The sequence below is a fragment of the Fukomys damarensis genome, unplaced genomic scaffold (assembly GCF_012274545.1).
Source record: "Fukomys damarensis isolate Sample0158 unplaced genomic scaffold, DMR_v1.0_HiC HiC_scaffold_18, whole genome shotgun sequence".
NCBI lineage: Eukaryota > Metazoa > Chordata > Mammalia > Rodentia > Bathyergidae > Fukomys > Fukomys damarensis.
This window is the reverse complement of record NW_022900930.1, coordinates 10,905,877-10,932,779: the sequence shown is the minus strand read 5'-3', so window position 1 is coordinate 10,932,779 and position 26,903 is coordinate 10,905,877. Positions and strand designations below refer to the sequence as shown.

At 44.3% G+C, this 26,903-nt stretch overlaps 1 pseudogene; it reads right to left on the bottom strand.

Annotated features, from left to right (window-relative positions):
* Nucleotides 1-9,695: 9,695 nt before the first annotated feature.
* Nucleotides 9,696-10,477, bottom strand: LOC104861028 (annotated as a pseudogene).
* Nucleotides 10,478-26,903: the final 16,426 nt, after the last annotated feature.

Below are 26,903 nucleotides of genomic sequence, written 5' to 3'. Positions count from 1 at the left end.
GGTGTTCTCTTGTTCTCTTTCGTGCACACACAGACATCTCTCTGCTCTATTTGTCACATGAAAGAAGAAACAAGGGAAGGTGGGGATTGGTAAAACAAGGAAGAGCAAAGCATGAAAGAGAAAAAAAGAAGGTTAAAAGAGAAACAAGAAGAAAGAGCAGAATAAAGGAGAAAAGTTGACAAATAAATAATAATTTTGGTAAAGAAGCAAGAACCAAAGAAGAGAGAGAGAGGGGGAAAAAAAACAAACAAAAAAAAACAGGACTGGGGATTTAGCTCAGTGGTGCCACGATCCCCGGTACCAAAAAACAAAACAAAACAAAATAATAATAATAAATAAAAATAAAAAAACAGGGCCGGGGATTTAGCTCAACAGTTTGGTGGTCTGCCTTGCAAGCGCAAAGACCCGAGTTCAATCCCTGGTACCAAAAAATAAATAATAATAATAAAAAAATAAAAAAACAGATAAGCAAACACACACACACACTGTCTACACAATTCCCTTCGCAGGCTGCTGGAATGGGACGTCAGTCTCTTCGGACCCACTTCATGGCACACGCTTTGCATGGGATTATCTGCAGATGTTTGTCTCTGTCCAAAGATCCAGGCACCTCAATTGTTTTGGAAAGAGGAGGATGTGAAATAATTTGCCTATCTTGCTCTCTCCTGACTTCAGTTAATGTCCTCCCACTTCACCTTGCTGCCAGGCAAATCCCCCAGGAGTCCCTGTGTTCTTCCTCCAGGGGCCTTCTCCCCTGTGTGTCACCAGAAGCCCTCAGCCCCAGGTGATCACCTCTCTTCCTTCAAGCTCAGATTCCTAACCATCCCGACCTGTGAAAGTCGACACAGTCCCAGGCTCAATAGAGGGTCTCCCTTGTCTACACAGAATGGTGAGTGGGAAGGATTTCCCACTATTTCAGATCTTTCTTGTTTTGGGGGAAACAACACCCACTCTGGATGGACTCCATGGGGATTTGATCTGTGGGTCCCTGACAGCAGGATCAGCATCTTCCGCTACTCAAGGTGTTTGGCTTCTCTTTCTGCCTACAGCAGGGAACTTTGCTTTGGGCAGTGGGTGGTGGGTAGGATGACACCAGGACAGTGTTTGTTTGGGAGGTGCTTTTCATAGTTTCCCTAGGGCCCCAACTGCAACTTATTCCCACGTGGGTTTCCTCTTCTGGGTAGGAGGGAAAGTTTGTAGGGAGCCTATGCCAGGAGTCTGGCCTCTTCAGCTCTGTTAGACATGTTCCCAAGATGGCGTACTCCCTGGGAAAGGTGGGGGGTGCTGACCAGTGGTTGGGCCACTTCCCATTTTCAACAACCCAGATATTTTTGACCTATAGGATTCGTCTTTCAGATTGATTTTCCATATCTGGGTGTGAATGCCTCCCTGGCAATACAGAATACCTGTGTTATTTGGTGTCTCTTCTGCTCGAATCTCCACGTCACCTCCTAATCAGCCATTTGGAATCCCCCCACAATTCTTTTTGCTTTTGGAAGCAGTTTTGGAAGTCCTCTTTTGTGAGAGTCTTTATTTGTGCTATAGTGGCTGCCTGGGGGTTCTGAGCTGATTCAAAACATTTAACTTCCATGGTCATTTTGACATTGGGGAAGAGCCAGATAGTGCACGGTATCAGATCTAGTAAATAAGTTGGATAAATACGCATTATAATGTTTTTATGGGCCTGCCTTTCCACTGAATGACATTTAGCAGTTGTATTCACTGCATTTTTGATCATACCCAACAAAGACATTCATGAAAGAGAATTTCTTCCAAAACTGCTTCAGCAAGTAGCAAGCATAGTGTAAAGTGTGTTTGAATACTGAAATAAATGTTACTGTAGATGTTTTTAATTTAAACATTCATGGTATAGTTTGATCACATCTTTAGTTTGCTTCCCCTAACTTAATTATTTTTAAACACTTAAAAATCCAGAGAAGAATTTAAAGACAGAACCACGAACTCCCGTAGCTCCTGTCTGTCACTCGCAAACCTTGTGCCACTTAGCATTTCAGTCTTTCAGTCTCTCATCCTTTCTTTTTATTGAGCCACTCAAGAGATACTTTATCCCTAAATGTTTGGGAGCATATGCTCTAAGATCGGAGACGTTCTCCTGAGACCGCAATACCATTGTGGTGCCCAAGACACTTGACTTTGGTGCGCTAATGTTCTTCAATATGGAGCCCATATTTAATTTCTCCTTTTTTTTGGTACCAGGGATTGAACTCAGGACCTTGCGCTTGTGAGGCAGGCGGCGGAACCACTGAGCTAAATCCCCAGCCTCCACTGTAACATTCTTTGGAAAAAGGCAGGCACACACCCTAGGAAGTGTGACAGGATCTGAGAAAGCAGGAGCAGCTGTTTTAGCTTCTCCTTTGCCCTTTCTGCTCCCCAACCTCTACTCCCTGGGCTCTCAGTACGTACACTGCCCAGGCTCTGGGAGTTGCCTGGCTTTCTTGTGCCCATTCAAGGCTTCCTGGGCAGTTGATTTTGAGTCTTTATAGGAATTTTCCTGCATTTTTATTGGTATTCTGCAGTACGCTCCAGGAGACTTCCATGCCCACACCCCAGGAAGCATCTGAACAGAAAAGTTCACATCCATTCCTGGGGTACCATACACACTGGGAAAGCCTCCCTCCCTCCTTTTATTTTTTTTTTTTTTATTTTTTTGCTATGTGTTCAGCTCTGGCTTCTTATGTAAACTTTCCTCCCTTCACTGCTTTCCCCTAACAACAAAGCATTGGAAAGGTTTAAGAATAAGCATCCCTTTCCCTACATAGAGACACACACAGACATGCGCTACACCCCTTGGATTCTCTCCCTCTGCAGGCCCATTGAGCCTCCATTCAGTGAAAAATACGTTTAGAGGCAATCTAACCTCATCACTCAGAACCCTGGGTAACTAAGGGATCTTCCACCAGCCCCAGACAACTGACTACCAACCTCACAGCTCATATGGCCTCAGGACGGAAAGGGAGTTACCTGAGAGAAGAGGACCTCAGATTTATTACTCTGAACATTGGCTTCATTCTGGCGCTGTCCTCTGAACTGCCTGCAGGGACAGCCTCTGTGTGCTGGGTGGGGGTGGGGTGTGGGGATGGGGTCCAGACCACTCATGGAACCCATAGAGCCAGCGAGAGCCTGAGGGTCTGGCTGATCTGGGAGTTCTGGGCCTCATCTGACCTCTGGAGCAGCAATGGAGCTGGAAAGCAGCCAGGTCAGCTAAGGAGCTGGACATTTGTTCTGAAAGGCTATGTCCTAGCCTTCATTGCTGCCCATGTCCACAAGTCTGGCCTTGGGTACAGACAGGTGGCAGCAGCCCTCTCTGATTCCTTGGCTCGCAGCTGGAACAAAGAGCACACAAAGATGCATAGCTATCAACGCATTTCACCTGGCCACACCTGCCTGCTCTTTGCACCTTAATCCACAGCAGGAAGTTTCCTCAACATCTCTGACCACCAGCGGGGGCCCCTCTTGCTTCCAGTATGGTACAGCGCCCCTTGCCTTAGCCATTCGCTCAGCTGGCCTTCTGAATGCCTGAACTTCTGCAGGTGAACTCGAGTGACTTTTTAGACCAACTCCGGGCAGGGTGGGGACTAGCTAGTTACCAGGAAACTTGGCCAGATATTTTGAAAATGAACTGAGGGAACAGGCCTTGGTCATGGACAGAGGCCAGGAGAAGACTTGGGAGGGTGCTGGAGAGGATGGACTGGGCTGGGCCACTGGCATTGTTCACCCAGTCACCCCACAAGGCTCTCCCAAGCCCTCCCTCTCCACACGTTCATCCTGTTCAGCACCCCTCACTCCCACCCTGCCCTTCTATGGCTCCCCAGTCCTCACCGCCAAGGCTCTTTTCTTCTAGGTCTCTCATTCAAGATTTGATATACATTTTGCATGAGGAATTTGAGGAGCCTCATGAAAATACTGGTGAGCTGGGCAAAGTAAGAAAACTTTAAAAATTCAGGTATGCTCAGCACAGAGAAGAGTCTTACACAGCTGCTAGAAGAGGGAAGAAGTTTTCGTCGAGTCTCCTGGAAGAGATCAAAAGAGTACAAGACCATTGGAGCTGCCAAGGTTTTTAACCAAGACCAGGCTGGTTTTTAGAAACAGAACATCTTGTCATTTCTCAAAACTGAAAATGGAAGGCCGGGGATGTAGCTCAGAGGTTCCACTGCCTACCTCTCAAGGTCCCCACCCCGTACCCAAACAAACAAATAAACAAACTGAAAATGGAGAGGAATTTCTCCGGTGAGCCCAGACAAAGAATTCTGCTGCTCTGTTTCATCCAGGATGACTCTAATTTCTCCTGATAGTTTGAGAGATTTTGTTTGTCTTTGGATAGCTGTTCCTTTTTTTTTTTTTTTAATCAGTCACCAGTTAAATAACAATGCCTGGTGACTAACTCCTTTGATACAAATGAGAAAATCATATGCTGATACAAACAGATAAAGCATCCCAGGAACCAGGGAAGGATGAGAGAGGCATTTTGTAGCTTATCAAGAACAAAGGACAAATAGTTATCTGTAAAACAAACCTTGAAATTTCCACTTCAAAGGACTACGTGTGAAGTTTGCTGTATCCCTGCTGTAGCACCCTTCACAGGGACAGGCCTGGAGTGGCTCAATAATTACTATTATTCGTCTCATTTTCTTTAGCATCTCCTAGTTGTATTTGACCCCAGCTTCCCAGATCTCTTCCCTTGTCTCAGGGGTCAGCCTGACGGAGGCCGCATTAGTTCACCTGGCCAGCAGGTGCCCCCAGTTAACATGCTTCTGAGAACCTTTCAAAACCCATGAAATTCTTTTTTCCCTGCTTTAATTTAAACCTTCCACAGAGCCTAACTGTGGGCAATGGGAAGCTCAAATTTCTAACTAGCACCTCACAAGCCCTTCAAGTTTGCCCCACCCCACTCTTTGGGACCTTAGCGCAGACCAATTCAGGGCCTCACTCAGTCCCCAGAGGGTTCTTATCTATGTAATAAGGTACTCTGAGGGAGCAGGAGATGAAAAGCTGTCAGAGATTTTATCTCCTCTGGAGAATTTGACTGCCTAGGGAAGGCCTGGGCCGCTACTTGAAGCAGGGCTAAGTTGCTCTCACACCCACACAGGCTGGAAGAGGGGTCAGGAGATCAGGGTGAATGGTCCAGACTGGAGGGGCTCCTGTCTGGTTGCATCACAGTTCCTGGATTGTTGTCCTTGGCTGCACTGTCAAGGCTGGGGCAGGACCACATCCGTGCTTCAGCCTTGGGATAAGCAAAAGAAAGCAGAGAACAAACAATTGCCTTTTAAGTAAGAAACACTGAAACCACATTTATCACTTCTAGTCATGTTCGAAGACATGGACCTCGCCATGTTCTCATCTTGCTGCAAGGAAGGTTGGGAAAGGCAGTCTTTTGCTAGGCAGCAATGTACCTAGTTTTGTATCTTCTGGAGTTGCCACCAATTGTTAACTGCACATTCACAGTTTAGAAATGCCAGTTTATAGAAGTTTCTGGTGAATAGAATCCAATGTTCATAGTTTACTGTGCACGTTTCCTATTAATTTCCAGTAAAATAAAACCTAAAATTCTGTTTATTTTCTACTCACAAGAATGTAACATTTGGAGCCGAGCGTGGTGACGCACGCCTGTGATCCCAGCATTTGGGAGGCTGAGGCAGAGGAGGGCTGTGAGTTCGAGACCAGCCTGGGCTACATAGTGAGTTCCAGGTCAGTCTCAGCTACAGAGTGAGACTCTGTCTCAAAAAACAAAACAAAACCAAAAATACTATATGAGATATTTTCATACTCATCAGGTTGGTACAAATTAAAGTCTGACAATTTTAAGTCTTGACAAGGCTATAGTACAAAGAGGTGTCCTAAAGACTGCTATAATTGGAAAAATAATATTTGAGTTGACTCTTGGAGCATGCCAGAGGAGGAAGAACATTCCAGAATGTGAGCAGCTTGTGCAGAGTCCCATCATCAAGGAGGAGAGGGTCATTCCTTGTAGGGAGGCAGAGGTGAGTTGTGCAAGAAAGAAAGGTAGGGCTGGGCCGTAGTAGTCCTGGGCTACCATGTGCGTTATATTTCAGAGATACATAAACTTCTGTTTTGTTTAAATCGCTGTTGTTTTGGGCTTCCCTGAGACACCCAGGGAGACTTAACCCTCATCCTGCAACTTACAACCTTGAGGTTTTCCCACACACTGTGAGTTCTAGAGAGCAAGGACCGACTCTTATGCATTGTTACACTGCTAGTGCCCATTTTTCAGATTATGTTCATGTATGGGAGACAAACTTCACTTTGACCCTAACCACGTTGGCTCCATTCCACAAACGTCCCCTTGTACCCCTGGGGAATGCTAGCAAGCTTGGGGGTCCCCTCTCTGTCCTCCTCCCACAAGGATGACTTCAAACCCTGTCATCCTCCACAGATTCCCTCTCCGCTGTGTCCGTGCTGCTAGAGTGGTTGAAACAGCAATTACCTCTTCTTTTCCAGACCAAATGCAGGTTCTCCATTCCCGTCTTGGCCACGAGTCTTCCACTGAATCACACAACACATCCCTTCTCCCTCTCCAATCTCTGGCTGTGCTGGATCCTCACAAACAAGCCATTTTCAGTAATAACAAAACAACACACACCCTTAATACATCATCTCCATTCCTATGCCCTTCGCAGCTCATCTTCTCCAAAGAACGGCCTCTGCAGTCCCCTGCCTACCGCACCCTCGCTAAAGGTGCTCCTATAGCTAACTCAGGCAGACATGTTTCCCTCTCCTCCTGCTCTCAGCAGTGCGAAGCAGGTGGACCTTTCACCCTGGCTGCGCTGCCTGGCTCCGTTGTCCTGACCTCTTCCTCCCTCCAGAAGCCCCTCCTCTTCCTCTCAGCTGACCTGCAGGTCCCTGATGCACTACTGTGCTGGCTTTCTCACTGTCTTCTCTCTGCAATCTCCTTTACCTCAACGGTAGGGCAGCCCTAGGGGCAGATGACACATTTATGTCTCCAGCGCAGTCCTTAGGTCTAACTGCCAGTTCGATGTCTCCGGTTTTGGCTGCCAGTGAGACACCATGAACTGGAAATTCTGAAATACTAAACTCCAGACCTGCCCTCCCGAACGTGGCACTAGGTCTATCAAGTTGTCCAAGTCAGAAACTTAGATGGCATCCTGAATATCTCCCTCATCTCCACCCAGTCTATCTCTGCATACTACCGGTTTTCCCTCTGCAATCTCCCAAGTCTGTTCACTTCCCTCTTCCTTCACCATCACGCAGCGCTGATCTGCCATCTCCCGTGCTCCTGCAGCAACTTCCCGGCTGTGGCCCCTGTACTCACGCTCAACTCCGCTCTTCGGTTCTTCCCACTGCAGTAGAGGAGATGGTCTCCAAATGCAAGTCAGAGCGAGCACCCGGCTAAGCACCCGTCAGCTGGTTCCCATGGCTCACAGGACAGGGACGGCAATTCTGGAAGGGACCCCAGGCCTCTCCCAGCCTGCAGCTGCCCTCTTTGCAGACAGCCTCTCGGCCTCCAACCGCACTCCTCACCCTTCCACGCCGGCTACAGGTCCTTCCCGGATGCACAGGACATCTGCACGGCTTGCTCCCCTGCCTGGAAAGCACCCCCCCTTCCTTCACCTGTGACTGTCGGCCACCTACTCACAGACTGCTTTCTCAGCAGCTGCTCTGAGGTCTCTGGTTGGGTCCCAGGTCACTTTTATTCACACACAAACCTCCTCTGCACACCCCACCTTCCGCTGCGCAGTCCATCTGTGTGATCAGCAGATTGCTATCTGGCATCAACAGTTAGATTGTCTTCATGGTTCTTCTCCCCCAGCTAGACCACCAGTGCCCTGAAGACAGGAACATTTTCCACCCACAAATGTCCTTCCAGGGGCCTAGGCCATTGCTAGTGTCGATTCCTGCCTGAAAGACTTGGCAGGATTGAAGCTCTGTTTCGCAAAGTATAAATTTACCTGTAAATAACGCAAATCATCCCTTACTGATATCACGTCTTCCTGGGCAAAGCTGCAGTGTTCTTGGCTTGTTCTATTACAGGTAGGTTAACTTGCAAGTCACTAGAGGTTACAGCTGTGTCTAGATGTCCCCCAAGGCCAAGTGCACTCGAGCTGGCTGGATCTCGGATGAGTAATACTGGATTAAGGATGTGCGGTGCTAAATTAGCCCATTGATTGGTTTAGAGTAGTACAGGATGTGAACAATGGAAAGTCCCACCCTGGGTGTGGGTGACACCAACGGATAGGTTTATAGCCTGGAGGGAAAAAGGGAAAATAAGGAAAGCACGCTTGCTGCTTCTACCGCTTCTGTTGGAGCTGGCTGCCTCCTACCTTCCTTGCTGTGGACGGCTTTGCTCTGCAATACCCCTCTGCCATGCCACTCTTCCTTGGAACCAACAAATTACAGGCTGAAACCTCTACAAACTGTGAGCCAAAATAAGCCTTTCCTCTTTTAACTTGTGGGTGTTGGGTATTTTGTTCCAACAACCAGAAAAGTAAGTAAGGCACTAGAGTTTTGGAGCAGATGCAGTCCACCCACCAACTTATGCTTGCAATTAGTCAGCAATAGCCTTTCAGGCAAAGTGGTAGGCAGTGGGGAATGCAGAAATGAGTAAAACAAAGCAGTTGATGGCAGAGCTGCCTCATACAGTTTTGCAAGCTGTGCACTGCACAAAGGCACCAGTGAGGGAAGGAACATAGGCTGAAATCCAGCTCCTGTTTCACTAGGCAAGTACCAAGATAGACGGACTGCATGTGCCCAGAGGCATCATCTTTATCAGTGAACTCTTTGGGGCAATATGAAAGTTTAAGGTCCCGGGTTGAGGACTATTTGCTTATGAATGTACCGTAGAGAAAAAGCGGTCACTAAAAGATATCCTGGAGGGATAAGAGAGGCCGGCAGGCCCTTAGGAAATGAGTTCCCGGGTTAAGAGGATTTGAATTTTCCTCGACCCAGATTCCTGTTCTGGGGATGGTCTAGGCCCCCGAGGGATTGCCCAGGAAGAAGGTAGGCAGCAGCAGGAGGGTGTCACTCGAGGGAAAAGGAAGCCCTGGGCCTGTCCTGCCACTTTGCTCTGGTTTGCAAGTATTGCCATGTCAGCGAGTTCTCTCCCCACCGAGTCACCTGTGGGAGCTCCAGGCAGCGTCAGTGCCCCCAGATGCAGCCACAATAAGCCTGGAATGTCAATATACTAATTAGCAGCACCCTCTCCAGCCAATCACAATAAGCCCGCAAATAGGATTGCCAGGTAAGGCAGACCAGGAAAGAATTTTTTTTTCCTTTTCCCTTTCCTTCCTTCCTTCCTTCGTTCCTTTTTGGTATTGAGGATTAAAGTCAGGACCTTTGCCCTGAGCTATGAGGTGTGATCAAACAAAATATACGGGGAGAATGCATAAATAGAAAGTGTATTACATCAAAAGACACATTGCCCTTAATCCCCATCAAAATATAACCCCTCCTTTTAAACACATTTTAAGAGTTAAAATAAATTTAATTGCTAACACAGCAGAACCATTAAGTTGCTCTTAAAATGCAGAAGGCAGGTGATAAAACTGCACTTAATTTTGAAGCGATTCGGATCTATCCTACCATCCCTACACCTTTCTAGTACAATAAGTATTTACAGCGTGGTTCCTCACCTCCCCTTACAAAAAGGCTCAGCGCAGGCACTTGAACATTCTAGTTGGCTTTTAGCATTTGGTCACGGCTGATGGACAGGGTCAGACAATTATACCCTGTGGAATCTGTGGCTCCACATCAGACTGTTTTGTGCCAGTATTAGACAGTTCTAAAACAGGATTTACAAATCCAGAACCCTGGAACCGCCGTCATCACCCATTTTGGCACTAAGTCCTCTTCCCTTGGGGCTGTCGGAGTCCTCAAGGTCCCTGCTGTCTCCTTGCTGCTGTGTTCAGGTGCGGCCTCCTCTTTCTCCTGCTCTAGGTCCAAGAATACGTTGTCCTCCTTTCCGCTCCTTGACTTAGCTGTGCTCATCAAGTCGCAGCTGCTTTCTGTATTTGGGGTCAACACTGGTGTCGACGACAGTCTACTACTTCGAAACACGTCATACTTGACTTTATGTTTCTCCTACACGATTCAAAGTCGTCTTCTGGCCCTGAACTCTGAGCGTCGCCCTTGCCGGCCAGATAGCATTGCTGTACGACTTGCTGCCTTTCTTGCTCTGTGAACTTTCACCGCTTGGCCACCTTGGCGCTTCCCGATGTCTCATGTGAAGCTTCTTCCTGTCTTCGCTTCTCTTCTTGTAAGGCTAACCCTTTCTGGATTTTCTCGTCAAGATCTTGCTGTTATTTAACAATGGAATCATAATGCCTCTCTCAGAGGCCAACAACTTCTTCCTCAGCGAGAGACCTATGTCTGCCTCCTGGGCTCTCCCTTTGTCACTTTCTAGTAGATTCTCAAACTCCACAGACCAGTGCTCACCTCCTGGGCATGTTCTAAAACAGAGCCCAAACCACTGCGTCCTTTCCATGGGGTCCTCCAGTGTCAGCCCTGTTCCCACGCCTCAGACACATGTATCCTATCGTTCCTGCACCATCTGAAGCACCTTAGGATTTGCAGTAACAACGATTTCTGTCCCAAACATTTCAGCATGTCCTAGTGCACCTTATTCACTAGATATGGCACCGTGCAACTTCTGGCACCTACCCAAAGTAAAAATGACTGTGAAAGGTAAATGTTTTGAACCACTTCAGGACACCAAGACAGGCACACCTGAAGACACTCGTGAACGAGGCCTTCCAGAACTGCTTCAGAAAGGGGCAGGAAGGTGGGCTAAGTGTGTTCAAGGTGAGGGGAATTATTTTGCGAGTAATGAACAGCAATGGGTCTTTTACTGTAATAAAATTTTAAAAAATTACACTGGGTTATTTTTACCACATTTTGCACATCCTCAGCTCTTCTTATACTTTTTATTTCTATGTATTTATTTTGGGAGGGTACCAGGGATCAAACTCAGGTCCTTGCGCTTGAGAGGCAGGCGGCAGAACCACTGAGCTAAATCCCTGGCTACATTTATTTCTTGAGACAGGATTTCTAAGTCAGTCAGTGGCCCAGGCTGGGCTCAGACTTGTGATCTTCTTCCTTGGCCTGGCAGAGGAATGCAATTACAGGCTCAAACTACCGCGTCGAGCCGAAAAGAGACCTTGAATGCTGTATGTAGCCACAAGTGTTTGCTTCACAGTTCAGGCTGTGTTGGAGGAAGGACAAGAAAGAGATAACATTTGCCCCATGTTGCTTCAAACTGTAGAGTTTTTGAATTCAGATCCAGGGTTTCCCCTTACATATTGAATTTAGAAGCCAAAATTTCCTTGTCGGGCCTCTACCAAAACATGTTTTAGATGTTTAAAATGATGGATACTATTACCTGTTTTCATTTCACTCAGTAAACGCCCCTCAAACACATTACCCTTTTGAGATGGGAAGGAATGTTAGTTGAGTGCGCAAGGAAGTCTCTGTTTCCAGATCCTGGGCTGAGGCTCTAGGAAGGTGGTGACTGTAGTTGTAGTTGCCACCTGGCAGGGCCAGGAGGTAAATCTTTTCCTTCCAGGCAAAGGGAATAGCAGTACCTACTTGCCCCCGGGCTATCGTGGGGACTGATGAGGTCTCCAGGAGGCCACACATGCTGGGTGCCACGTGTGCACAAGCCCTTGGTTCCATCGCCCTGCAACCAAGAGCAGCCACCACTGATAAACCAGGACACAGAGTCCTGCCTGGCCTGGGCACTGTCACCTGGGATTTCCCTTCTCCAGCTCTCCTTGCGTCCACCTGCTGCTTGGTGGACGTGTGGGAGGGAAATGTGGGAGGCAAGGTGACGGTTCTAAGATCACCGCCAACTACTCTCAAAAAGCACTTTCACAGTGTAGCTACAGCACCACAGACCACAGTTTAAGGCAGAAAAAAGCAGAGAGTGAAAAAAATCTGATTTCCCTGACCACCTGGCTGTACCAATCTTAGACCATCCTTCCTTCCTTGTTGGAATAAACACTATGTGTTTTTTATTATTATCCTGAAATAACACTTTTAAATCAATTAACCTTTGAAAGGATACTGACTGGGAGGGGACATGCATAGCCCTTCTGGGTGCTGGAAATGTTCTGCATAGTGACATGGGTGTTGGTTACATTGCTAAATTCTTACATGAAAACATGCGGAGGCCGGGTATTTAGCTCAGTGGTTCCGCTGCCTGTCTTGTAAGCGCAAGGACCTGAGTTCTATCCCCAGTACCAAAAAGCATTTTTTTAAATTAAAAAGACAAAAACGCGCTGAGCAAGGGATCTGTCTGTATTTGTTTTTACAGATATGTGAATCTGTAGTTATCTCCATGGAAATTTCAAGTAAAGGTAAAACTAGAGTTCTGTCCATTAAAATTTCAAAAAAAAGTTACATGTGGTGAGGAGTTGGGTGTAGTGGTGCATTCTTGTAAACTCAGCATTCTGGAATGCTGTAATGAGGCAAGTGGATTGCAAGTTCAAACCCAGCTTAGGCAACTTAATGATTTAGGGGAGATACCGTCTCTAAATTTTAAAAAAATTTAAAGGACTTGAGGATGCAAAGGCCGTGGAATCAGTCCCCAGTCTTACCCAAAAAGAAAAGAAAAAAAAGTTAGATATAGGAAAATTTTATATTATGTATTTTTAACACAATTTTTAAAAAAATGAGATGCATTTTATACCTACCAGATTGGCACAAATTGAAAAGTTTAATAATCTGGCAAGGAAGTGGAGAGAAAGGAAATTATTAAACATTGGTAAGAGACATAAATTAGTACAATCACTATGGAAAACAATTCAGAATGCCCTTTAGGATTGGAAATACAAATTACTTATAAGCCAGAAATTCCAGTTCTAATTTATTATTGAGGAACATTCCCATACATACACAAGGGTATGTGTATGAGACATCCTTTGGAGTATTAGTAGTGGTACAAAATGGAAAAAATAAAATGTTCATCAGAGTTTGTTTTTGTTTTTGTTTTTACTTTTATTTAAAATAATAAGCAGGTACTGTGCAAGGGACTCATGAATGCTAGGCAAGCTCTCTACCACTGAGTTGCATCTCCAGCCCTCCACAAAGAACCTGAACCAAGGGCTGGGTATTTAGCTCAGTGGTGCCGCCACCTGCCTCTCAAGCACAAGGTCCCAATTTCGAGCCCCCTCCCAAAAAAAGAATCTGAACCATTGGCCCTGTTGAGTTTCCAACCTTCAGGCGTATGATTAGAGAATTCCTTTTCGTCCAATGACATTCTACATAGCTGTGCATTCTACATTGGACCTAAGCACAAAAACAATTTTCCTTGGGTTCTTTGAGTCTTCACTGAGAAGACCTCTCCATCATGTAAATCTTTGACTAAGTAAGTCTGGCAAACTTTTCTCTTGTTAATATTTTGTTCTAAGGGTGTCAGCTATAGCTCTGATGATGGATGAGGAAAGATATAACACCATTCTCTTCCTGGATTAGGGACTGATTAGGGACAAAGGCTCTGGAGATACAAAGATGAGGAAGAACTTTTGATCTACAGGAAACCAGAATCTAATACAAGCATCAGACACATGAACAAAAATTTTAGAACTCTGTGAAAGCTGTAATATAAACAAAGACTGTAGCAGCACACAAAAGACAATAACAACTCTTTGTCTAAAGGAAAACAGCAAGAAGGTAACAGGAGCTGTACCTGAAGACTAGTTGGGTAACCTAAGAAAGAGGGGAGGGCAGTGTGAAAAGACAAGGAGTCATGAGAAGCTGTGATATGTTCTACATAAGAAAAAATGGTGCATACCTTGGATAAAGCACCGGCAGCTGGGTCCAGACTCAAGACTGTGAAGGGCCTTGAAGGACATCCCAGGCATCTGCACTTTGGCAACATGAAATCAAAACAGATTTTTAAGTATGGCAGTGATTCAGATTTGGTTTTGAAAATAAAGAGGAGGAGTGGAGAAAGTACAGTTATGGACTAATCAGGACTCTTTTTTCCCAAAAGTCTAGAGAGATGATAAGGGATGAATTAAAGCATTATCACATAGGGGGAAAAAAGTGCCAAGTCCCAGAGACACAGTACTACTAAGGCAAACAGAACCCTGTGGCTGGACACAGAAAACAAGGTGGAAAGTAGAGTTAAATGGCTAAGTGTGGCAGAACTTTAACTTGTCAAAAACATTTACGAGGATACTTGCTTGTACATTTTCGGTCTAAAGAACTATTTTTTCAAGCATAACACTTTAAGCAGATTATAACAATCATAAAAACTTTCCTTTGTGTGTCCTAGGGGACATCCAAGAATTTGCTTTTTAGAATAAAAGCATAACAAATAAAATGAACAGGAAGAGGAGCTTAATGATGACTGCTTTGACTTCATCGTCTGAGGAGATGTGCACTGAAAGTGGGCATATCACGCATCTAATCAAAATTGTGGTTATTCAAGAATAAAATAGAAGCATTTTCTCTTTTTTTTTTTTTAAAAAAAAACACACATTTCCATGTTGCCCGCCCAGACTTAGCAGACAGATGATATCGTGTGTCAGCAGCACATCCCTGACGATTTGCAAACCTCTGGAGGAAGATGCACATGTGCCTCGGGGACTCAGTGGGGGTTAGTGCTGGATAATTATGAGCAGCCTTCACAGAACTCAAGGACCTAGGGGTGACCTGAAACTCCAAGCCAACACCGAAGACACAGGGAGTGGCAACGAGTAACACTCGGGCACAGCTGGGGGACAAGGAATAAGATCCACTCGTGGGGTGACATGGTAGCCGCCCCCAGGAACCCTGGCCTCGTGGTATCTGTGCCTTGGCCTGGCCCCTCCCTGAGGCACAGCTGACCCAATGTGGCCGGTAGACTACAACAAAAACGATGGAGTGCACCTTGCAGAGCTGTTCCTGGCACTGAAGACTTCACCTTGTCTCTTGGATCATTTGCTCTGTGGGAATCCATTCACTGTGTTATGCAGAGGTCTGAACCCCAGGGAGAAGCCCAAGGAGAAAGGAGCAGAGGCCTCAGCCACCAGCTCACCACCTTGTCTGCCATGTGAGCCATGCTGAGAGCAAATCTTCCTGCCCCCATCAGCCCTACACAGTTGCGGCTGCTGTCTGTCTGCATACCCTCAATCTATGTGAGTTTCATGAAGGCTTTCTTTTTTAGAAAATGAATTTCCCCTTTTCAAAGTGTATAGTTCAGTGATTCTCAGTTTATTTAGAATTCTGTGACTATTCCCACTATAGAGTCTCCTTAAAAAGAGAGAGAGAGAGAGAGAGAGAGAGAGAATTTTCTTCAAGTTTTACGTACTGGTGACTCCCAACCACTTCCTGTAGTTATTCCAGCACTAGAAGTGTTCGTTGCTTCCTGAAGCTCTGTAGGCTGCCTCAGTATCCCTTTCCACCCTTTCAGCCCTCCAACATATGGAACAATTTCCCTATATTAAATCGCTTCTGTTACTTGTGGATTAATGGAACAGAATACAGGATGCAGAAACAACTCCAGGCACACTCAACTACCTTACCTTTGACAAAGCGGTCAAATACTTTCACTGGAGGAAAGACAGCCTCTGTTACAAATGGTGCTGGGAAAACTGGCTGCCCATATGCAGAAGTCTGAACCTAGACCCGTATCTCTCACCATACTCTGAACTAAAATCAAAATGGAAAATGGATCAAAGATCTAAATTTTACAACAGAAACACTTCACCTGCTAGAAGACAAAATAAGCAAAACTCTTTAAGACATAGACACAGGCAAAGACTTTCCGAACAGAACCTCAGTTACACAAAAAATAATACCAAGAATCAACAAATGGGATCACATCAAATTAAAAAGCTTCTGCTTGTGCTCACTTCAGCAGCACACACACTAAAAGCTTCTGCACAAATCACTGGCCACTGGAGAAATGCAAATTAAAACAACACTAGGATTCCATCTCATTCCAGAAAGAATGGCTATCTTCAAGAAATCAAACAAATGTTGGAGAGGCTTCGGGGGCGAGGGGCTTCTTCACCATTGGTAGGAGTATAAACTAAAACAACCACTGTGGAAATCAGTACGGAGATTCCTCAAAAGACTAAAAGTAAAAATTCCATTTGACCCAGCTATTCGCCCTCTAGATCTCTCCCTAACAGAGTTCCAGACATCACATCACAGTGACATATGCATAACCGTGTGTATAGCAGCACAGTTCACAATAGCTCAGTCTTGGAAACAGTCCGTACGTGTGTACAGCAACAGGTGAATGGCCCAGCATGAAGGTGCACGCCTGTAATCCCAGCACTCAGGAAGCTGAGGCCACAGGATCGCCACAAGTATGAGACCAGCCTAGGCTACATAAAGAGTTCAAGGCTAGCCTAAATTACAGAGCAAGACCCTGTCTCAAAACATACATACCTGCATATATACATATGTAGATTTTTAAAGACTCATATGAATGGATAAAAGAAATGTGATATTTATACACAATGGAGTTCTGCTATAAAGAAAAATAAACTTGAGTCATTTGTAGGAAAATGTGTGTACCTTGAGACCATAATGTCAAGCGAAGTAAATCAGACACACAAGCTCAAATGAGAAACCCAATATGATAAAGTATAAAATAGAAGACAGATAATAGGAAAAAAAGAAAAGAAGTTATTATCCAGCATGGACAATGTATCTAAGAGTATAATCGGATTTACTATACTTGTTTCATGTTTTATATGATTTTTTTCTTAGCCTGTTATTCTGGCTGTTAATCTGTATTTATGGCAATCAACTTTGTATGGACTTATAAATGAATGAATTGGATGCTGGCAAAAAAAAGTTTTTTGAGGGGCATGGAGGATAAAGGAAAAAAATGAATTAAGATATGTTATGTAATCATTATATACTGTAAACGTGCACTAATAAGAAATTTTAAAACTCCTCTCTGTTGATAAACCTCATGTGAGTTCCATTTTCCTAACGGAACCCTGAGGTAATAATGGTGACACGAGAGAGAAAGGGTGGCTTTTCACATACTGACCCCCGACTGTGTACCATGTGTGATCGTGCACTGAGTAACAGCAGGGATGTGTTCTGATAAGTACGTTGTAGGAACATCACAGAGTGCACTAACACAAACCGAGATGTATAATGCCACCAGTAAATACAATCTTATGGGTCCACAATCATGTATACAGATGCTATTAGCTAAAACATCGTTATGTAGTATATGACTAAATAATCAATATTAATCATTTATGTTCATCAATATGCATACCTTATATATCAATCATGTGTTGAGGACGTATATGATTCTTGCCGTGGCTCCTTCTCATTTTTTGTGTTTGAGCTTGAATTTCACCTCAGACAGGTTTCACTAATCACCTAATTGAAAGACAAGCTATTCCTTCCCTGTTAATTTCTGCCTCAGTTCTTAAGTTTTATCCCTCATAGTATACAAAACAGTGTGTGATCATTTTATTTATTTTTCTTGTCTGTCTTCCCCATTAGAATGTGAAGTCCTGAGAGGAAGGTGTGTATTTCTGTGTATACCACTATATCCCCAAAGTCCACCACAGTTCTTGGTTCACGGTAGGCCTTGATAAATATTTTAAAATATTGGTGTATTCATTGTGCATCACTGCTTAACAAGCCATCCTCAAACGGAGTGGATTAAAACAATGTATTACTTTGCAAGATATTTTGGTTTGTCTGGGTTGTTTTCCTGGCCTTGTCTGGGCTCATTCAAGAAGGTGTAAGCATCTGGTGGTCTGGCTGGAGCTGGAAGATCTAAGTGGCCTTGCTGAGTGGGTATGTCAGTCAGCTTTCCATCACCATGACAAAATACCTTAGATAAAAATTTAAAATGAGGAAAGATTTATTTTGGCTCACAGCTGCAGGGTTTTAGTCCGTGGTCACTTGGCTCTATGGCTTCTGGTCTTGTAGTGAGGCAGAATATGCTGGCAGGAAGCACGTGGTGGAGCAAGGCCGCTTGCTTCATGGCATCCAGGAAGCAGAAAGAAAGCGCCAAGGATTTAGCCCAGTGGCACTGCACTTGCCTCTCAAGCACAAAGTCCTGAGTTCGATCACTAGTGCAAAAAAAGAAAGAAAGAAAGAAGAGGGGTCTGGGAACAAAATACGCCCTTCCAGGGCATGCCCCCAAGCACCTATTCATTCCAACCAAGCCTCACATCCCAGTTTCTACTGCCTCCCAATAGTCCATTAAGCTATAAATCTATAAGTGGATTAATCCCTTCACAAGGTCAGGGGCCTGGTGATCCACTTACCTCCCCAAATCCCCATTTCTGAACACTGCTGTATTGGAGACCGAATCTTCAACATAGGAGTTTTAGAGGGACATGTAAGATCCAAGCCATAACAGGGAGGATGGTTGGAAGATGAGCTTTTCGTTTTATTTTACTTTTTGAGACGTTTATTGCAAAACTTTTATTGTAATAAAAATGGGACATAACAGGGTTGTAATGGATTCAGCAAATCGTTCTTCTGATATTTTAGAACTTGTATCATCTTTTGCCGGGCAGTTAAAAAAATTCAAATGTGAAAATGTCACAGTAAACTCCACCTCAACTACTTCATGGTGGCTAAACAGGATAGGCCCTCACAAAACCTCTCATGTTGTTACATGGTCACAACTCACAGCTCTGTACAGAAGTTCTTGTTATAAACTCTGATGTAAAAATCAAATAAGCAGCAATATTTTAAGTGCAGCCCTGGGTCTTCCCTGGCATTATTTACAAGGCTTGACTCTCTTTACATTATAGCAAAATTTAATACAGATGACGGTAATTAAGTTAATTTTTTAAAAAATCTGTCCTCTTACACAGGGACAGATTTCACTTTTTGGTCATCTTTCTCCTTTTCTTTATCTTTGCTCTTCTTTGACTTCTTTCTCTTGTGTTTGTGTTTTTGGCTTTTTTCCAATTCTACTTCAGCGCCTGCATGTTTCTTATGCTTCTTATGCTTTTTGTGTTTCTTGTGCCTCTTCTTTTCTTTCTTTTTCTTTTTCTTCTTGCTGTCCTGACTTTCTGCTCAGCTGGCACTGCTGCTGTGACTTCCGGTCTGGCTTCCAGGAGGGCTATGGCTTCTACTTGGATTAACACTGTGGCTGCTTTGCTGTGGCCCCTGAACCTTTCATTTTAAATAGTCCAGTCCAATTCTCCTTGCACAACCTTCTGAAAGGATCAGCCACTATAAGCAAAAGCTTATCAAACCTCTATTGTGTCACAGTTATGTCTCATTAGTTGAGCAACTCTTACAGCTGGAGCCCAGAGTCGGTGTGGGAGGAGACTAGCCAAGGGCATGAATACCGCGAATGCCACGACACTTTCACTGCAGCCTGAGATTTGATATACGACATTGCTAATACTGACACATGGCTGATCATGTCATCCCTTTTTACAGTTGAGGAATCTAAAGTCCACGAAGGTCAAGGAACCTGCTCTAAGTCCACAACTAAGTGGTGGAAAATTAACTTTCCAATAACAAATTCTTTGACTTTCCTCCATCTCCTCCTGGAAAGACCTGGGGTAGGGCAAAAGATTGAACTCAGGAAAGCACTCCTACCCATATTTTTATTTTAATGGTAAATGCAATGGGCTTTATTTGACTTATGTTGTTTGCATACACTGCTGGAGAAGATGAGTGAATCAGATCAGATAGGCTGAGATTTTCTTTTCTTTTCTTTTCTTTTGGTACCAGGGATTGAACTCGGATCCTTGCTCGTGTTGAGGCAGGTAGTGGCACCACTGAGCTAAATCCCTGGCTTGGCTGAGATTTTAAAAGAGCTCTTAGTTTCCCCAACAGGCAAAGCAACTCCCGTGTTCCAGGGAAGTTTTATGGTTCTTCAAGTATGGTAGCACAGTATTTCATATGTCATTCTTGGCCGTAGCCCTTACTCTCAGATGTTCACCACATCTGATGAGCCATTCCTCATTACCTTGTGCATTGTCTGAGACACAGTAGGCTCTCAACAAATGTTTGTTGAATGAATGAATGGACAGAGGTCAAGGAGACCAAAGAGACTCCTTCACAATTTGCCAGGGACCCCGAGGAGAATCAATAAATACCAAGGAGAGCGAAGCATCGAATGAGTTGAACAACAAATCATGCGTTATTTGAAGAACAAAACAGAGCCCGCGGAAGCAGATGTTTTGGTTACTTAAGTAGATCAAACCTTGAGACCTTGTACTAAGACTTTCTGTAGAGTTTTACTGTAGAAAATTTCTAATTCATTAGCCTGTCCTGCTTATTTTTGTATTTCATCCCATTTTGATTTTGTCCCTAGCACTTTTTATCAACAATTTCAGTGGTACACAGGAGGAGTCACAGCTGACAGTACAGCTTCCATCCTCTCTCTCAGCACTGATTCCAAGAATTTAAAGTTTTTTCCTACATTTGGAAGTAAATTATCCCAATGAAAATTTGGTGAAAGCCACAGGAATTGCCAGGTTTCAACTCTGGAGATATTGAAGCAGAGAGGATTTGAACTCTGGTGATAACAGTCATAGTGGAGAGCAGCAGTGAAAGAAAAATTAGGCTGAAAATTAACTTTAAATGATTAAGCACAAGACCACAGGAGGAATGCGGCACCCACTAGCCATTTGTAGGTGGCATATTGAAGCAAAGTTGGTGACGCTTTCTACAAAAAGAAAATGAGGTTGGGTGTGGTAGGGCACATCTATAATCCAGCACTCTGGGAGGCTGAGGCCAGAGAATGGCAAGTTTGAGCCCAGCCTGGGCGACTTAGCAACTTAGTGATACCCTGTCTATAATAAAAAAAATTTTTAAAGGCTGGGGATATAGCTTAGTGCAAATGCCCTGAATTCAATCCCCAGTAAAACACACACACACACACACACACACACACACACACACACACACACACACGAATAAAATGACAAATTTTTTTTACTGACTCTTTCTAAAAGAAAACACAGATTTTTAGGTGGAAATTTAACATCCAAAAAAACACACACACACACACACACACACACACACACACACACACACGAATAAAATGACAAATTTTTTTTACTGACTCTTTCTAAAAGAAAACACAGATTTTTAGGTGGAAATTTAACATCCAAAGAAAATACAGAAAAATGAGATGCGTATGTGTGTTTAGAACACATTTCTTGTTAACTCAAAGTTACAGAAATCATGGGCATCTAAAGTTCATGGCATGTGCACTAACTCATAAATGGGCAGTATAATTTCCTCAGTTATTCACAGCGAAGTCAGTGAAGCTGGCCCAAATCTCCTTCCCTGGCTGTGAATAGCGAGAGGCTCTAGGAGCCAGTCATGTTCCAGATTTCACCAGCCCCCTCTCAGAGGGCAGTGTGGGCTCATAGGGACTTCGTCCCTGGGAATCCTATGGGCAGGTAGACCAGCCAGCTGACACCGGCAGGGCTGAGTGACAGAAACTTCAGAGAGGCTGGGCCAGAGCTCCAGGAAGCTGGCACAGATTTCAGATTTGTTCCGGACTGTGCCTTAACCCAAAAGAATGTCTCCATGGTACACTTTCTGGCAACAATCAGGAGGCCTGTTGCGGAGGGCAGATAATTTTCATCTGGTAGATTCACACGCAACTCACACAGTTTGCAAGAGCCCTGCTTTACCTCAACTAAGCAAGCAAGGCAGATATCACTAAGTCAGGGAAGAGAAAACTAGGACTTTATGAAGGCCACACCGGATGCAGATGGCAAAATTAGAGCTAGAACCAAAGTTTTCAAATTAAACATCCAGGTGGGTACATGGCTTGCTGGAGCTCTGGCCCCTTAGGGCCTACACGAGGCCAGGTGGACCCTGGAAATACCAGATAGATCGGGCCTTCAGCCTGTCACTGGCTCTGTGAGCTCCAGGCCTCTAGGCCTGCATCAGGATGTTCCTGATGCAAGGGACTGTGGCAGAACCAAGTATAAGTGAGCCAGGAGCAGTGTTCCGAGCCGAGCAGTAACGTGGCTTACCCTGGAAGGGTCACTGTCCTGTGAAGACAACATTCCCATGAAGAATCTGTTGGGAGAGGAAGAATTCGTCACAGGCATGAGCCAGATAACAGAGAGAGGGAGAAGGGGAGCCGTGTTACAATGGGCAGGTACTGCTCCTATCACATCCCTTGTTTTCTTGGGCTTTACTGGCTTTTAGAAGACAGATACCACATCGCAGTGTATATGAATGACCTCCGACAGCATTGCTTTATACTCTTGTGGCCCACAGAGATTCTTGAGATAGCATCCTTTTCTTAGTTCCTGGTCATGAGAGAGGTATCCTGAGGACACCTGGGAGACACTAATATAGCGCATTGATACTATGGGAATCTGACCCACCCTGGGCTACAGTTCCCGACCACAGACTCAAGCACAGAGCCCCCTTTTCTCTCAGGCACACTTGACTATGGCAAGAAAAGGCACTAACGGGTCTCCCTGTTTCTCCAAAAGCAGGTGGTCATATTCTTGGGCATCCACTCTCTGATCCAGTGTGTCTGACCATTGCTGCATGCATGGATCTCAGTCCCTCATGTAAATAAAGCCTGAGTGGTCTCACCTCTGGCCCTTCAGCCATGCCTGAACATGCTGGAGTTCCCAGTGGATGCCCTGGTTAGCTTCATGCTAGAATCCTCGTGCTCTGTGTAAATATGTCTGCAATGGGTAGGGAGTTATGCACATCCAAAGAAGTGTCTGTATATACAGAGGACCTGACAAATCCCACTGATCTAAACTTAGAGGAACGTGTTTTTGAGTCTTTATGCTAGCGTTTCTATTCAAGCCCGTGTTCACATAAGTGGGTTGTGGGAAAGAGCATTACTTCTCTACCTCAATATAAACATGAAGAAAGAACTCATGGCTGTGTTATTGCAGTTACTCTTGTTTGGGGGGACAAAGGAATTTTCCATTGAGGCTTTGACCTTCCACTTGAAAGTACACTGACAATATTTCCTTTCTCTTCCTATTTTTACGTACTTGTGTATGTGTGTGTGTGTTTACTACATTTCTACACAAGACAAATATTTGGTGTTTAAGACATACGACAGGTACTAAGAAAGGATGATTAACACTGGCTGGAAGACAATGCAATCCATTTCTGTCTCCCATTGCAATCCATGTCGATCCAGTACCATCTCAAAGACTCTGGCTCCAGGGCCATGGTAACCTGCAGGAGGAGCTGCTGCTCTTGGAATAGAGCCATTCTTGCAGCTGGCCTGGGGTTTGGGGGTGGTGCTGAAGGAAGAGGTCCCATGCGAGCTGGAGCTTTAGGCCAGTTTACTTCCCATACCAACAATGGAGCCATCAGATCCTGGAAATCCTGCGTGAGTCGGGTCAGTGCCTGACCTACCTGGGCATCCTGAGGATAAAGACAGCTACTACTCTCCTTCAGTCTTCCAAATCTCTTGCATATTCATTCTTGTGGCTAACCCTAACTAGAAACATACAAGAAAGGGGGTTGTGGGTGGTCTAGCTTAGCTCAGCTGAGCTGACACTGCAAAGCTACCACACCATACCACCACCTCTGTGGCTGGCAGGGGTGCCACCTTCCAGCACTGAGCTGGTAGCTGCTTTTTGATTGTACTGTGCTGGAGTCCAGCTGTATCTTTTCCACTCACTTGTTCCTGATCACACCAGCGCTAAGCTGACCAATGAGTCTATAATCTAAGCTGATGTCCTGCAAGAAAATAAGATATTCAAACAAGGGCTTCTCCATTCCCTATGAGTGATTCTGTTGGAAGAACTGCCTTCTTCACTTGGGTTTGTAGAAGGGAAGCATCCATTCAAAGATGGGGTTCACCCTTACTATGAGTCCTGAGCCCCTCCCCATATTCTCTAATAGTCTCTATAGCAGGGAGGGTAATGGAGATACAGCCCATTTTATCCCTTCTTGGTAAGTTCAGGGTGGGGAGTGTCCTCAGTTTTCACCATATTAGCAACTCTTGCTCTCAACTTTCAGCCTTCACTGTAATCCAGCCTGGCATGAAATGTCCTACTAACCATCCCATTTCATAGTTCCTCCTTTTTTTTATTGAGTTTATTGGTACATTTAAGGTAAACAATACAGTTACATTCATCATTGGGATCCTGTACCTTTACATGACAGGTCTTGGTTCTCATTTTTCCCCTTACCCCTGCGCTCCTTCACCCTCTCCTCCCTTCCCTATTTACAAAGACTTTGTTTCCATTTTATCCTTTTCTCATATTTTTTTCTTTTTCCTTATTCCCTTTCCCCTACCCTTCCCACTTCCCCTACACCTTTAGCCCTTTTCTTCCTATTTCACATTGTCAATTATACCATTAGGGTCATATGTACAATTATAGTTTTTCACACCAGAGAAACTATTCGGTATTTACTCAAGTGTGTCCTATTTATTTCACTTAAGATTATGGCCTCAATGTCCATTGGCTATAAATGTCTCTAGTTTCTCATTCTTTATGGCTGAGTAGTACTCCATTTTATAGAAAAACCACAGCTTCTTTATCCAGACTCCAGTTGATGGGTAATTGGGCTGTTTCCAAGATTTAGCTATTACAAACTCTTAGTTTCTCTTTGGAGTTTCCCAGATCCTAAAACTCCTACCACTAGAAGCATCAATTAGAGGTGTTTTACAGATGTGACTTTCTACTTGGAAAGAAGTGTACAGAAGAGTAGATGAGCTTACTATAAAACCCAGGTATTAGTCCACCTTCTGACATCCCAAAAGCAGCAAATATGACTAGAATAGCTAGGTGTTCAATGCAGGTACATTTAAACAAAGGGAAAGAAGAGAATGGAGTAGCTCAATATTTTCACTGAAATGACCGGAATCCTGTAGGCATCGCAGTTTATGGAAGGCAGACAGGAATGTGGCTTTAGTACAAGCACCAACTGTGATAATGCATCATTTGCCTTGATCCTCACAATTACTCCACAATGGTACATCAGTCCTAGGAAACAGTTTAGAAATTTGGAGATGAAATAGCATCTCTAATATCAAATAGTTAATTATGAAAGAACCAGAATTCTAACCCAGGTCTGCACAACAAAAGTAGCATTATTTCTATTATGTCTTACTTCTTTCAACTATGTCGTGCTTATTTCAGAGAAAGATAGATGCAGTAAGACACACTTCGAGATTACACATTGTTTGCCATTACTATTTAATAGGTACAATATTTCAGTTGGGACATGAAAATGTTTGGAACAGGACGGTGATAAAGACTGCCCGATTTAGCTCAGTGGTTCTGCTGCCTGCTGCACAAGCACAAGGTCCCAAGTTCAGTCCCTGGTACAAAAAAAAAGTCTGCCCAACACTTAATGCTACAGAGTTATACACTTAAATATGGCTAAAATGGTAAGTATTATGTTAGACAAATTAGATATATTTTACCACTGCTTATTTATTCATTCATTCATTTTCTGTTTTGTGATCCTGGGGGTAAAATCCAGGGCCTCTCGCATATTACACAAATATTACACCTCCAGCCTGACCACAATTTTTAAAATACATAGCCAAAAAATCTACATGTCGGATAGTCCAGGAACTCTCTCCCCCTCTTTCTTCCAATGCCTGTATTGGCCAATCTAGAACGCTTCTGTCCTCCCATTAGCCGGGTGGGGATGAAGAGACACCAAGGATAAGCTCTGTGTGGAGAAAAGCATGGGTGCAGCATCTTATAAAGAGACTTGGACCACATACAGAAAAATAAGTCGAGTAAAAAGCCAGGGCGTCATCGATATGCATTTGGGCAAAGAAGTAGCTACCCTTTCTTCTGATAAGAGTATGGAAGGAAGAAAAGCAGAAAGCTTCCTAATTATATTTATAAGAACAACCCATAGCCAGGCGTGGTGCCGCACGCCTGTAATCCCAACACTTGGGAGGCTGAAGCAGGAAGATCGCTGCGAGTTAGAGACCAACCTGGGCTACATAGTGAGTTCCAGATCAGTCTCAACTACATAGTGAGACCCTGTCTCAAACAAACAAAGAAACAACCCATGATCTCTTACGCAAGAGAATTTCTAGCCACGCACGATGGAGATGTGCCTGCATGTGAGGGTGTCCATGTGCCATTGTCCTGGAACCCTAAGTAACACAGAAAGCCAGTTGGGCACCTCTACTTACTGCATCTGAAAACCAAATGCCTAAAACCAAAACTATTCTGGAAGGCCAGGGATTTAGCTCACTGGTCCTGATGTCTGCCTCACAAGGACTTGAGTTCAAGCCCCAGCATAGAAAACAAACAAACTACAAAACTGTTGTTTTTGTCCGAAAGCCCGCTTGCAGAACAAGGTTCAGGAACCTGGACTGGGAGGGCAAGGCATGGACTCACCAAGGAGACTCCAGGGAGGTTTCTGGAACACCCCGCATTCTTCAGGAAATGCAAAGGCTTATACAGGGAAACATGGGGGAGGAGCATGGGAGCAACATTTAACGTTTGGCGATATCTTATTGGCCAGACATGGCGGAGTGATTTTTCTTGGGTGAAGCAAAGGAGTCACAGACTAGGGACGGAGGTATAGCCTGTTGGACCCAGCATCTATGTACTTATGCGAGTTAGTTCAGCCCTAGCAAGGTCTCCGAGTTAGCTCAGGAGACAGGAGTGCAGCTTGAACTTTTCCCACACAAAACTATTCTGGAGTAGTCGTAGGAATAAAAGTAATACATAGAGATCAGAAGAAAATTACTTATATTTGTTAACAAAAATGACCTGAGAATAATTTTGAACTACAAAAAATTAAATCATTGCAGAATATTTGTAAAAGGGAAAAATACTCACTGCCCTAACAGTACCATATCATATTTTGAAGACTTAATTTTAATTATATTTTCATGTGTTATTACTCTGCTTAGAAACCTTAAATGATTTCTCTATGTCTATAAATGAAGTCCACATTCCTTATCCTGTCAAATATCTTCCAAATCTTGGGATCTCTCTCTCTCTCTGTCTCTCTCTCTCTCTCTCTCTCTCTCT